Source organism: Parasteatoda tepidariorum, chromosome 9 (genome assembly GCF_982258835.1).
Source record: "Parasteatoda tepidariorum strain Cologne lab strain chromosome 9, Ptep-v5.0, whole genome shotgun sequence".
NCBI lineage: Eukaryota > Metazoa > Arthropoda > Arachnida > Araneae > Theridiidae > Parasteatoda > Parasteatoda tepidariorum.
Genome location: NC_141763.1, coordinates 35,639,543 through 35,651,800, shown reverse-complemented (window position 1 = coordinate 35,651,800; position 12,258 = coordinate 35,639,543). Strand labels below are relative to the sequence as shown.

The window sequence follows — 12,258 nt, the reverse complement described above, 5'->3', positions numbered from 1 at the left end:
TTCTAAACGTGTGATTTTTAATTTTCGCTTTATTTTTTCACTAATTGTTGATTGTGTATCTATGTCAGTAATCGATTAAATAATAAGTTTATCTTCTTAAATTAATAAGAATACTCATTAGTTAAAAGCTTCCTCTTCAATGACATCTTAAATATTTTCAGATATAACTAATTTAAAATTGCATCATTCACAGTCAAAAAACTAATTTAAAATTGCATCATTCACAGTCAAAAGCAGTTCGTTTTTCTCTCTGAGAAGTACAAATGTCGCCGAACAATCCATATCCTCCGATATGTCAACCGAGTAAATGCATCTCGGATAGACTTCCGTTTTAATTTCAATAATTGTCAACAAGCAAACACTTCTTTAACATATCGATAAAGTTCAAAATGATTAACATCTATCGTCAAAAAGTCACTTTCTGAGTTCGTTTTTTCAAATTTCATAACACAGTCCTGTCACGGACGCCATTATTTAACGTACTGTCAAAAACCGTTAGCTCACTTTTGTTTAATGTGTAATTAGTTATCTAATGCAAAATATTGCTAATGATACTTACTTTATCTTAATTTCAGATTCTTATTGATGAAGTAGATATTCTTAATTAAAAGAATCAAACAATGATTAAAAAACACAGCAAAAAACGATATATTTATTTTTCATGGAACATCGACGAAGTTACAACTCTCTCAAAAGTAAAACTTAATAAGAATATTACAATCACTTCAATTAATAAATTAAATGTAACAGTTTTTGCAATGCACAACATGCCAGCACGATACTCTCTACTTTTTTAATATCAAGAGGGTTGACTCTTTGAAGGACTTCGAATCTGGCAGACAAGATACCAAATGCATTTTGGACTGTCCTTCTAGCCCTACTTAAACGGTAATTGAATATCCTCTTTGTTCGCGTTAAATTTCGCTTTTGGGTAAGGCTTCATCAAGTACGATTTAAGTGGGAAAGCCTCATCTGCGACCATCACAAATGGGGTTTCGCTATCATTCAATTGATTCAATAGCCTAGTAGGGTCAGGCACGCAAAGTGCCCTGTTTTCAAGAGCACTAAATAGAGTTGATTTAGAAAATATGGTGCTATCTGCCATTTGTGCCCACATCTATATACAAAAAATTACAATTGGCATCAACTAGGGCAAATAGCACAATGCTGTTGGACAGCTTATAATTGAAAAGCTGGGAGCCATATTTGCGCTTATGGCACACCAGAACATGCTTTCCATCTAGGGAGCCTAAGCAATTTGGAAAATTCCACTTTTCCTCGAATTCCTTTGCAATGGCAATCCACTCTTCTTCAGTTGATGGAACCTTAAATATGAAAGCTGTATATAAGTTATACTGTAAGGCAAAGTAAATAAATATATTGTTAAGTTTTATCAGTAATTAGGATGTTCACTCTTCAGGAGGATCCGAAATCTCTCAGAAGTAATATTGCAAGCTTTCTTGATCTAAATTAACAAATTTTTAGAAATAATTCTAAAATTTACACGCAGAACATAACACAAATGAGGAACTTGTATTATATGGTAATAAATCTATTAATATTATTTATATTTAAATCTTAATATTAATAAAATGATGAAAATCAATGGCGAAATATATTAATTGAAAAACATACAGATATACTGAAAACTGATGTAATTAGTTACGTTAAAATTTAAGTGAAAGCAAAAACAGTTCCGTTACATTAAACATACCCGTATTTATTCAATCAATTTTTTGCTACTCTCATTAATTCCCCTAAAAATATCACTTATCTGGTTCTTAAATTGTGTCTGTATATGATTTTTAGTTTATTTTCATGATTTTGTAGTGTTTCACAATACTAATTCTTTGATTATTTTATTTATTTTTAAATAATCCCGTGCAAAGAAATGGTATGCAGCTATATTCTATAAAAAAGTATAGAGAAATATGACAATAAACTTTTGAAAAAACACTCAACACTATGGATCAAATAGAACATGCCAAAAAGTTACTCAAATTTTGCAAGTCATATCTTGAAATTGAATTTAAGTTCCATTTTGCTTTTGCAAATCTGCGAAAGATGCAAAATTTAATTTCTAGATCAGCAGAAAATCGAGTAAATTTCATCTCAATATTTGTTTTTTAGAACTATTGAACAAATGAACTATTTGCAGAATTCCACAAATTAGCTGAAAAATCCTGGTATATACTTTTTATTTTTCTCCTCAGAGTATTACCTTTCTGTCAGTTACTGTTGTACAGAGTAATCGACAATAGAATTGCACAATGGGCTATTTGTGTCAGTCTGGAAAACATTCCCAAGCAAGGTCCGGTGATATGTTATCAAACTAATTATTCATTTAAATAAAATAACAAAAGTTTACACTCACTTGAATGTAATCCTGTAATGCAGCATAAATTGCCTCACATGTCTCCGGAATAAATCTATTCGAAATAAAAACATCAAGGAGGAATAGGAGTCTCCTGTGAAAAAATAATAGTGTGAAGAAAAATAATTAAACAGTATCTATAGTGTGAAAAGAATATATAAATAGAATAGAGTAGTTCTTTTACAAACTAGACAATTGATGGCTCTTTCTTTTTTCATAAGCAGAATTTTTTAAATATCAAGACTACATTATATTCTAAGAAATTAAAACACACTTAACAAATCTTTCCTTATTTCATTAAATAGAAATCCTGCATGCACAGTCAAGCAAACTTTAATAAAAGAGGATATTCTCACACATTATATCATTTGCTTCTCATAAATCTCAGGTTATACAACACATCAATAAAAAAAATTAAGCTAAATCAATGAACAATTCATTAACTAACTGGAAAATTAAGAAAACAATTAAGTGAATTTTCTTTTCATTAACAGAATCTTGTTTCAAACATTCAGATAGCTACTAGAAAATGGAATTTCATAGGAAATATATACTTTTATTTAATAAAAATCCAGAAAGAATAATCAAACAGAAAAATCTCCATTATTTCTAGAGCAAATCATGATACTGAAAACTTCCTTCATGATTTTAAGCTTATAAAAAATTTAAAAAAAAAAATAGATTTCCCCCTGTGGTGCTAAGTTGAACTTCTGGGATTTAGTTTCACTCAAAGCTTTAAAATAGTTGAATAAACTACAAAATATAAACTATTCTTAATTTCAACAGAATTCATAATAATTTTTATTGGATTAATGAAATTCGTGCGTAACTTATTAATAAAAAAATTCTGTCGATACTTACCTGACGCTAAATATCGAAGCGTCACTGCTAATCTCTCAGCAGCAGGAATGCTGTCTCTCATGAACCTTCTCCAACAAGAAAAGAAAACTCTCTTCATCCATCCGGACAAAATTTCTGAAGGCGCCCGGATCCTCTAGTTTTAATTCAGCCATTAAAGAGTGGTAGGCAGCCATTTTATTTCTCCGCAATAACCACTCTCTAGACCATTTAGATCTTTTTTTTTTCCTTTTTTTTCATGGCTGAAGCTGCAGCAACAGCCATAATTGTAGCGGAAAGCGCAATGATCTCGTCACTCATTTTACATAAAATGAATAACAGTAATATAAAAACTTTATTATTTAAGGGGAGCGATTTCAACAGCTTCAAAAGCTTTAACTTGTAAATAAAAACCAAAACATGAGCTATTTAAGCGCATGCGCAACTTTTTCAATCCGACCAATCAGTGACACCCAAGAACTTGGATAGTGTAAACGAATCATCCAACTTCTTGGACAGAGAAATCCGTCCAATTTCTCGGATACAAGAAATCGGAACGTGTAAACAGGCCTTAAACATCATAATCAACCAGATCTAAACATCCAGCTCACTCCCATTATGTGCCACCCGCTTTAAGAGGTACTACCAGTTTCAAAAAATCAAGTAATAAACTTAGTTACCATTGTCACTGCATACGATTCATCTACAGGCATTTGCAAATTTTTAAAAACAACGTATCATATGAAGTAATCTTTCTCGCTCGAATTGCTTGCCTTCTCGAGTTGTGATAAATCTGACCGTTTTAAATGCACTCACTTGAATATAATCCTGTAATGCAGCATAAATTGCCTCACATGTCTCAGGAATAAAATTGGACAATGTCGATTTATCAATTCAAAATAAAAACATCAAAGAGGAATAGGAGTCTCCTGTGAAAAAAAAAAATAAACAGTATCTATAGTGTGAAAAGAATATATAAATAGAATAGAGTAGTTCTTTTACAAACTAGACAATTGAGGGCTCTTTTTTTTTTTTCATAAGCAGAATTTTTTAAATATCAAGACTACATTATATTCTAAGAAATTAAAACACACTTAACAAATCTTTCCTTATTTCATTAAATAGAAATCCTGCATGCACAGTCAAGCAAACTTTAATAAAAGAGGATATTATCACACATTATATCATTTGCTTCTCATAAATCTCAGGTTATACAACACATCAATAAAAAAAATTAAGCTAAATCAATGAACAATTCATTAACTAACTGGAAAATTAAGAAAACAATTAAGTGAATTTTCTTTTCATTAACAGAATCTTGTTTCAAACATTCAGATAGCTACTAGAAAATGGAATTTCATAGGAAATATATACTTTGATTATTCTTTCTGGATTTTTATTAAATAAAACAGAAAAATCTCCATTATTTCTAGAGCAAATCATGATACTGAAAACTTCCTTCATGATTTTAAGCTTATAAAAAATTTAAAAAAAAAAAATAGATTCCCCCCTGTGGTGCTAAGTTGAACTTCTGGGATTTAGTTTCACTCAAAGCTTTAAAATAGTTGAATAAACTACAAAATATAAACTATTCTTAATTTCAACAGAATTCATAATAATTTTTATTGGATTAATGAAATTCGTGCGTAACTTATTAATAAAAAAATTCTGTCGATACTTACCTGACGCTAAATATCGAAGCGTCACTGCTAATCTCTCAGCAGCAGGAATGCTGTCTCTCATGAACCTTCTCCAACAAGAAAAGAAAACTCTCTTCATCCATCCGGACAAAATTTCTGAAGGCGCCCGGATCCTCTAGTTTTAATTCAGCCATTAAAGAGTGGTAGGCAGCCATTTTATTTCTCCGCAATAACCACTCTCTAGACCATTTAGATCTTTTTTTTTTCCTTTTTTTTCATGGCTGAAGCTGCAGCAACAGCCATAATTGTAGCGGAAAGCGCAATGATCTCGTCACTCATTTTACATAAAATGAATAACAGTAATATAAAAACTTTATTATTTAAGGGGAGCGATTTCAACAGCTTCAAAAGCTTTAACTTGTAAATAAAAACCAAAACATGAGCTATTTAAGCGCATGCGCAACTTTTTCAATCCGACCAATCAGTGACACCCAAGAACTTGGATAGTGTAAACGAATCATCCAACTTCTTGGACAGAGAAATCCGTCCAATTTCTCGGATACAAGAAATCGGAACGTGTAAACAGGCCTTAAACATCATAATCAACCAGATCTAAACATCCAGCTCACTCCCATTATGTGCCACCCGCTTTAAGAGGTACTACCAGTTTCAAAAAATCAAGTAATAAACTTAGTTACCATTGTCACTGCATACGATTCATCTACAGGCATTTGCAAATTTTTAAAAACAACGTATCATATGAAGTAATCTTTCTCGCTCGAATTGCTTGCCTTCTCGAGTTGTGATAAATCTGACCGTTTTAAATGCACTCACTTGAATATAATCCTGTAATGCAGCATAAATTGCCTCACATGTCTCAGGAATAAAATTGGACAATGTCGATTTATCAATTCAAAATAAAAACATCAAAGAGGAATAGGAGTCTCCTGTGAAAAAAAAAAATAAACAGTATCTATAGTGTGAAAAGAATATATAAATAGAATAGAGTAGTTCTTTTACAAACTAGACAATTGAGGGCTCTTTTTTTTTTTTCATAAGCAGAATTTTTTAAATATCAAGACTACATTATATTCTAAGAAATTAAAACACACTTAACAAATCTTTCCTTATTTCATTAAATAGAAATCCTGCATGCACAGTCAAGCAAACTTTAATAAAAGAGGATATTATCACACATTATATCATTTGCTTCTCATAAATCTCAGGTTATACAACACATCAATAAAAAAAATTAAGCTAAATCAATGAACAATTCATTAACTAACTGGAAAATTAAGAAAACAATTAAGTGAATTTTCTTTTCATTAACAGAATCTTGTTTCAAACATTCAGATAGCTACTAGAAAATGGAATTTCATAGGAAATATATACTTTGATTATTCTTTCTGGATTTTTATTAAATAAAACAGAAAAATCTCCATTATTTCTAGAGCAAATCATGATACTGAAAACTTCCTTCATGATTTTAAGCTTATAAAAAATTTAAAAAAAAAAAATAGATTCCCCCCTGTGGTGCTAAGTTGAACTTCTGGGATTTAGTTTCACTCAAAGCTTTAAAATAGTTGAATAAACTACAAAATATAAACTATTCTTAATTTCAACAGAATTCATAATAATTTTTATTGGATTAATGAAATTCGTGCGTAACTTATTAATAAAAAAATTCTGTCGATACTTACCTGACGCTAAATATCGAAGCGTCACTGCTAATCTCTCAGCAGCAGGAATGCTGTCTCTCATGAACCTTCTCCAACAAGAAAAGAAAACTCTCTTCATCCATCCGGACAAAATTTCTGAAGGCGCCCGGATCCTCTAGTTTTAATTCAGCCATTAAAGAGTGGTAGGCAGCCATTTTATTTCTCCGCAATAACCACTCTCTAGACCATTTAGATCTTTTTTTTTTCCTTTTTTTTCATGGCTGAAGCTGCAGCAACAGCCATAATTGTAGCGGAAAGCGCAATGATCTCGTCACTCATTTTACATAAAATGAATAACAGTAATATAAAAACTTTATTATTTAAGGGGAGCGATTTCAACAGCTTCAAAAGCTTTAACTTGTAAATAAAAACCAAAACATGAGCTATTTAAGCGCATGCGCAACTTTTTCAATCCGACCAATCAGTGACACCCAAGAACTTGGATAGTGTAAACGAATCATCCAACTTCTTGGACAGAGAAATCCGTCCAATTTCTCGGATACAAGAAATCGGAACGTGTAAACAGGCCTTAAACATCATAATCAACCAGATCTAAACATCCAGCTCACTCCCATTATGTGCCACCCGCTTTAAGAGGTACTACCAGTTTCAAAAAATCAAGTAATAAACTTAGTTACCATTGTCACTGCATACGATTCATCTACAGGCATTTGCAAATTTTTAAAAACAACGTATCATATGAAGTAATCTTTCTCGCTCGAATTGCTTGCCTTCTCGAGTTGTGATAAATCTGACCGTTTTAAATGCACTCACTTGAATATAATCCTGTAATGCAGCATAAATTGCCTCACATGTCTCAGGAATAAAATTGGACAATGTCGATTTATCAATTCAAAATAAAAACATCAAAGAGGAATAGGAGTCTCCTGTGAAAAAAAAAAATAAACAGTATCTATAGTGTGAAAAGAATATATAAATAGAATAGAGTAGTTCTTTTACAAACTAGACAATTGAGGGCTCTTTTTTTTTTTTCATAAGCAGAATTTTTTAAATATCAAGACTACATTATATTCTAAGAAATTAAAACACACTTAACAAATCTTTCCTTATTTCATTAAATAGAAATCCTGCATGCACAGTCAAGCAAACTTTAATAAAAGAGGATATTATCACACATTATATCATTTGCTTCTCATAAATCTCAGGTTATACAACACATCAATAAAAAAAATTAAGCTAAATCAATGAACAATTCATTAACTAACTGGAAAATTAAGAAAACAATTAAGTGAATTTTCTTTTCATTAACAGAATCTTGTTTCAAACATTCAGATAGCTACTAGAAAATGGAATTTCATAGGAAATATATACTTTGATTATTCTTTCTGGATTTTTATTAAATAAAACAGAAAAATCTCCATTATTTCTAGAGCAAATCATGATACTGAAAACTTCCTTCATGATTTTAAGCTTATAAAAAATTTAAAAAAAAAAAATAGATTCCCCCCTGTGGTGCTAAGTTGAACTTCTGGGATTTAGTTTCACTCAAAGCTTTAAAATAGTTGAATAAACTACAAAATATAAACTATTCTTAATTTCAACAGAATTCATAATAATTTTTATTGGATTAATGAAATTCGTGCGTAACTTATTAATAAAAAAATTCTGTCGATACTTACCTGACGCTAAATATCGAAGCGTCACTGCTAATCTCTCAGCAGCAGGAATGCTGTCTCTCATGAACCTTCTCCAACAAGAAAAGAAAACTCTCTTCATCCATCCGGACAAAATATCTGAAGGCCCCCGGATCCTCTAGTTTTAATTCAGCCATTAAAGAGTGGTAGGCAGCCATTTTATTTCTCCGCAATAACCACTCTCTAGACCATTTAGATCTTTTTTTTTTTTTTTTTCCTTTTTTTTCATGGCTGAAGCTGCAGCAACAGCCATAATTGTAGCGGAAAGCGCAATGATCTCGTCACTCATTTTACATAAAATGAATTTAATGATTTCATGATTTTAAGCTTATAAAAAATTTAAAAAAAAATTAGATTTCCCCCTGTGGTGCTAAGTTGAACTTCTGGGATTTAGTTTCACTCAAAGCTTTAAAATAGTTGAATAAACTACAAAATATAAACTATTCTTAATTTCAACAGAATTCATAATAATTTTTATTGGATTAATGAAATTCGTGCGTAACTTATTAATAAAAAAATTCTGTCGATACTTACCTGACGCTAAATATCGAAGCGTCACTGCTAATCTCTCAGCAGCAGGAATGCTGTCTCTCATGAACCTTCTCCAACAAGAAAAGAAAACTCTCTTCATCCATCCGGACAAAATTTCTGAAGGCGCCCGGATCCTCTAGTTTTAATTCAGCCATTAAAGAGTGGTAGGCAGCCATTTTATTTCTCCGCAATAACCACTCTCTAGACCATTTAGATCTTTTTTTTTTCCTTTTTTTTCATGGCTGAAGCTGCAGCAACAGCCATAATTGTAGCGGAAAGCGCAATGATCTCGTCCTCATTTTACATAAAATGAATAACAGTAATATAAAAACTTTATTATTTAAGGGTAGCGATTTCAACAGCTTCAAAAGCTTTAACTTGTAAATAAAAACCAAAACATGAGCTATTTAAGCGCATGCGCAACTTTTTCAATCCGACCAATCAGTGACACCCAAAAACTTGGATAGTGTAAACGAATCATCCAACTTCTTGGACAGAGAAATCCGTCCAATTTCTCGGATACAAGAAATCGGAACGTGTAAACAGGCCTTAAACATCATAATCAACCAGATCTAAACATCCAGCTCACTCCCATTATGTGCCACCCGCTTTAAGAGGTACTACCAGTTTCAAAAAATCAAGTAATAAACTTAGTTACCATTGTCACTGCATACGATTCATCTACAGGCATTTGCAAATTTTTAAAAACAACGTATCATATGAAGTAATCTCTCTCGCTCGAATTGCTTGCCTTCTCGAGTTGTGATAAATCTGACCGTTTTAAATGCACTCACTTGAATATAATCCTGTAATGCAGCATAAATTGCCTCACATGTCTCAGGAATAAAATTGGACAATGTCGATTTATCAATTCGAAATAAAAACATCAAAGAGGAATAGGAGTCTCCTGTGAAAAAAAATAAATAAACAGTATCTATAGTGTGAAAAGAATATATAAATAGAATAGAGTAGTTCTTTTACAAACTAGACAATTGAGGGCTCTTTTTTTTTTATTTTCATAAGCAGAATTTTTTAAATATCAAGACTACATTATATTCTAAGAAATTAAAACACACTTAACATAAATCTTTCCTTATTTCATTAAATAGAAATCCTGCATGCACAGTCAAGCAAACTTTAATAAAAGAGGATATTCTCACACATTATATCATTTGCTTCTCATAAATCTCAGGTTAAACAACACATCAATAAAAAAAGTAAGCTAAATGAATGGATAATTCATTAACTAACAGGAAAATTAAGAAAGCAATTAAGTGATTTTTCTTTTTCATTAACAGAATCTTGTTTCAAACATTTAGATAGCTATTAAGAACTAGGAAATGGAATTTCATAGAAAATATAAACTTTTATTTAATAAAAATCCAGAGAGAATAATCAAACAGAAAGATCTCCATTAATTCTAGAGCAAATCATGATACTGAAAATTTCCTTCGTGTTTTTAAGCTTATAAAAATTCTGGGATTTAGTTTCACTCAAAGCTTTCAAATAGTTGAATAAACTGCACAATATACACTATTCTTAAGTTCAACAGAATTCATAATAATTTTTATTGGATTAATCAAATTCGTGCGTAACTTATTAATAAAAAAATTCTGTCGATACTTTCCTGATGCTAAATATCAAAGCGTCACAGCTAATCTCTCAGCAACAGGAATGCTGTCTCCCATGATACTATTTTGTTTGGAAATCATGGGGGAAACCTTCTCCAACAAGAAAAGAAAACTCTTTTCATCCACCCGGACAAAATTTCTGAAGTCGCCCGGATCCTCTAATTTCAATTCAGCCATTAAAGAATGATAAGCACCCATTTTATTGCGACGCCATAACCACTCTCTAAACCATTTAGATCTTTTTTTTTTTCCCTCTTCTTTTCATAGCTGAAGCCGCAACAACAGCCATAATTGTAGCGGAAAGCGCAATGACCTCGTCACTTATTTTATATAAAATGAATATAAGTAATATTACAATTATATTATTTAGGGGTAGCGATTTCAACAGCTTCAAAAGTTTTAACTTGCCTCTGAAATACTGAAGCTAATACAAAGTTAAATTTCTTCCCTTCTTCCTGCGTAAGAAAATTTGCATAATACATTGATAACGCATCTTTTAAGCAAACAAGTCTATCACATATTGTCAGCATTTGCAAAAACCTATTTTCAATCGGACGAAGATTTTGCATAACTGTTTTAACAAGAGTTGAATTTCAGCAAATAGCATTTAGAGAGATTCATTGATGTCATGCAATACATTACTTGAGATTTCTGCAATGGATTTTTCAAAATATGGAAAGAAAATCTTGGCAGCATTGTGAAATTTATAAGTTATATATCCATCTATTTGTAGCAAATATATATTTTTGTCTCTGATGACCTTTTCAACTCCGTTCTTGGAGCCTCTCATTGTAGCACAATTGTGAAAAAAGCAACTAACAAGGTTAGAAAATTCTATATTATCTTCTAAAAGTTAATTTATCTTTAAAAACATGTTTCTGTAAAAAGCCATATTTTCTCTGATCCTAGATGGACTGTCATTACCTTATTATGATTCATCTTCAGAGCTTCGGGAATAGCGGAAGGTTGTTGTACCGGTAACTGCTGGCTATTAAAAAAATTCAAAAGAAAAAAACTAAAGTTAAAAACAATTTTGAAAAAAAGAATTAAAAAAAACTGAAAAAAGGATAAACTTAAAATTTATGGCACGTGATTACTATGTTATAATGGGTAACAAAGGGAGCCGCAATAGCGCATGTAAGAAAATTATAATAAAAGGGAACATAATGTAGCGATGATAAGCTTTCAACACAGAAGAATACGTTTTACAATACACATACATACCTGGCAACTTTCGATCCCTTCCATTATGATTTTCCCCAGTGGTAGTAAAATGGAATTTAAATTTCAATTATAAGCAAAAAAATGCGGTGCATGTGAAAAATCCTTAACTGACAACCATGAGAGTAACGCATATTAATTTATATGCTTAATTTTTTTAAAAATAGTGGTGATCAAAATCATTTAAAAGATAAGTTTATAAAAGAAAAAATAGTATATATTTACTACCACTTTAAATATAAAAATAAAATTTTACGCCAAATGCGTAAAAGTTGGCAGGTATGCACATACCTCTTGCTCTCCGCAGAAGTTAGCTTTTACCTACAAAAGAAAAGTTCAATCCACCAGTGAAATGAAATGAGTCTTATTGATGAGCACTATCATTCTCTTTTATTTGATGCAGATTCTCGAAAATTAAACATGTCACAATATTTTTAACGGCTGAGCATCTTGTTGCATAACAGATCAAAGCACACTGTCAACACAGGGGGTCTGGATATCTGGAGCGGTAAGCCAAGCACGATCGTTAATCATCTCAAAGAAAGGACAGCAAAATCGAAGGAATTGTAGGATTTGCTTAGAAGGCAGCACTTTTCTTTTAAAAAGGAATTGGGTAGGGATGTAGAGTTGTGCGGTGTTCTTGTGGATTCT

At 31.3% G+C, this 12,258-nt stretch overlaps 1 pseudogene; it reads right to left on the bottom strand.

The window, feature by feature from the left end:
- Positions 1-877: 877 nt before the first annotated feature.
- On the bottom strand, positions 878-3,296 carry LOC147803961 (uncharacterized; annotated as a pseudogene).
- Between the last annotated feature and the right edge of the window lie 8,962 nt (positions 3,297-12,258).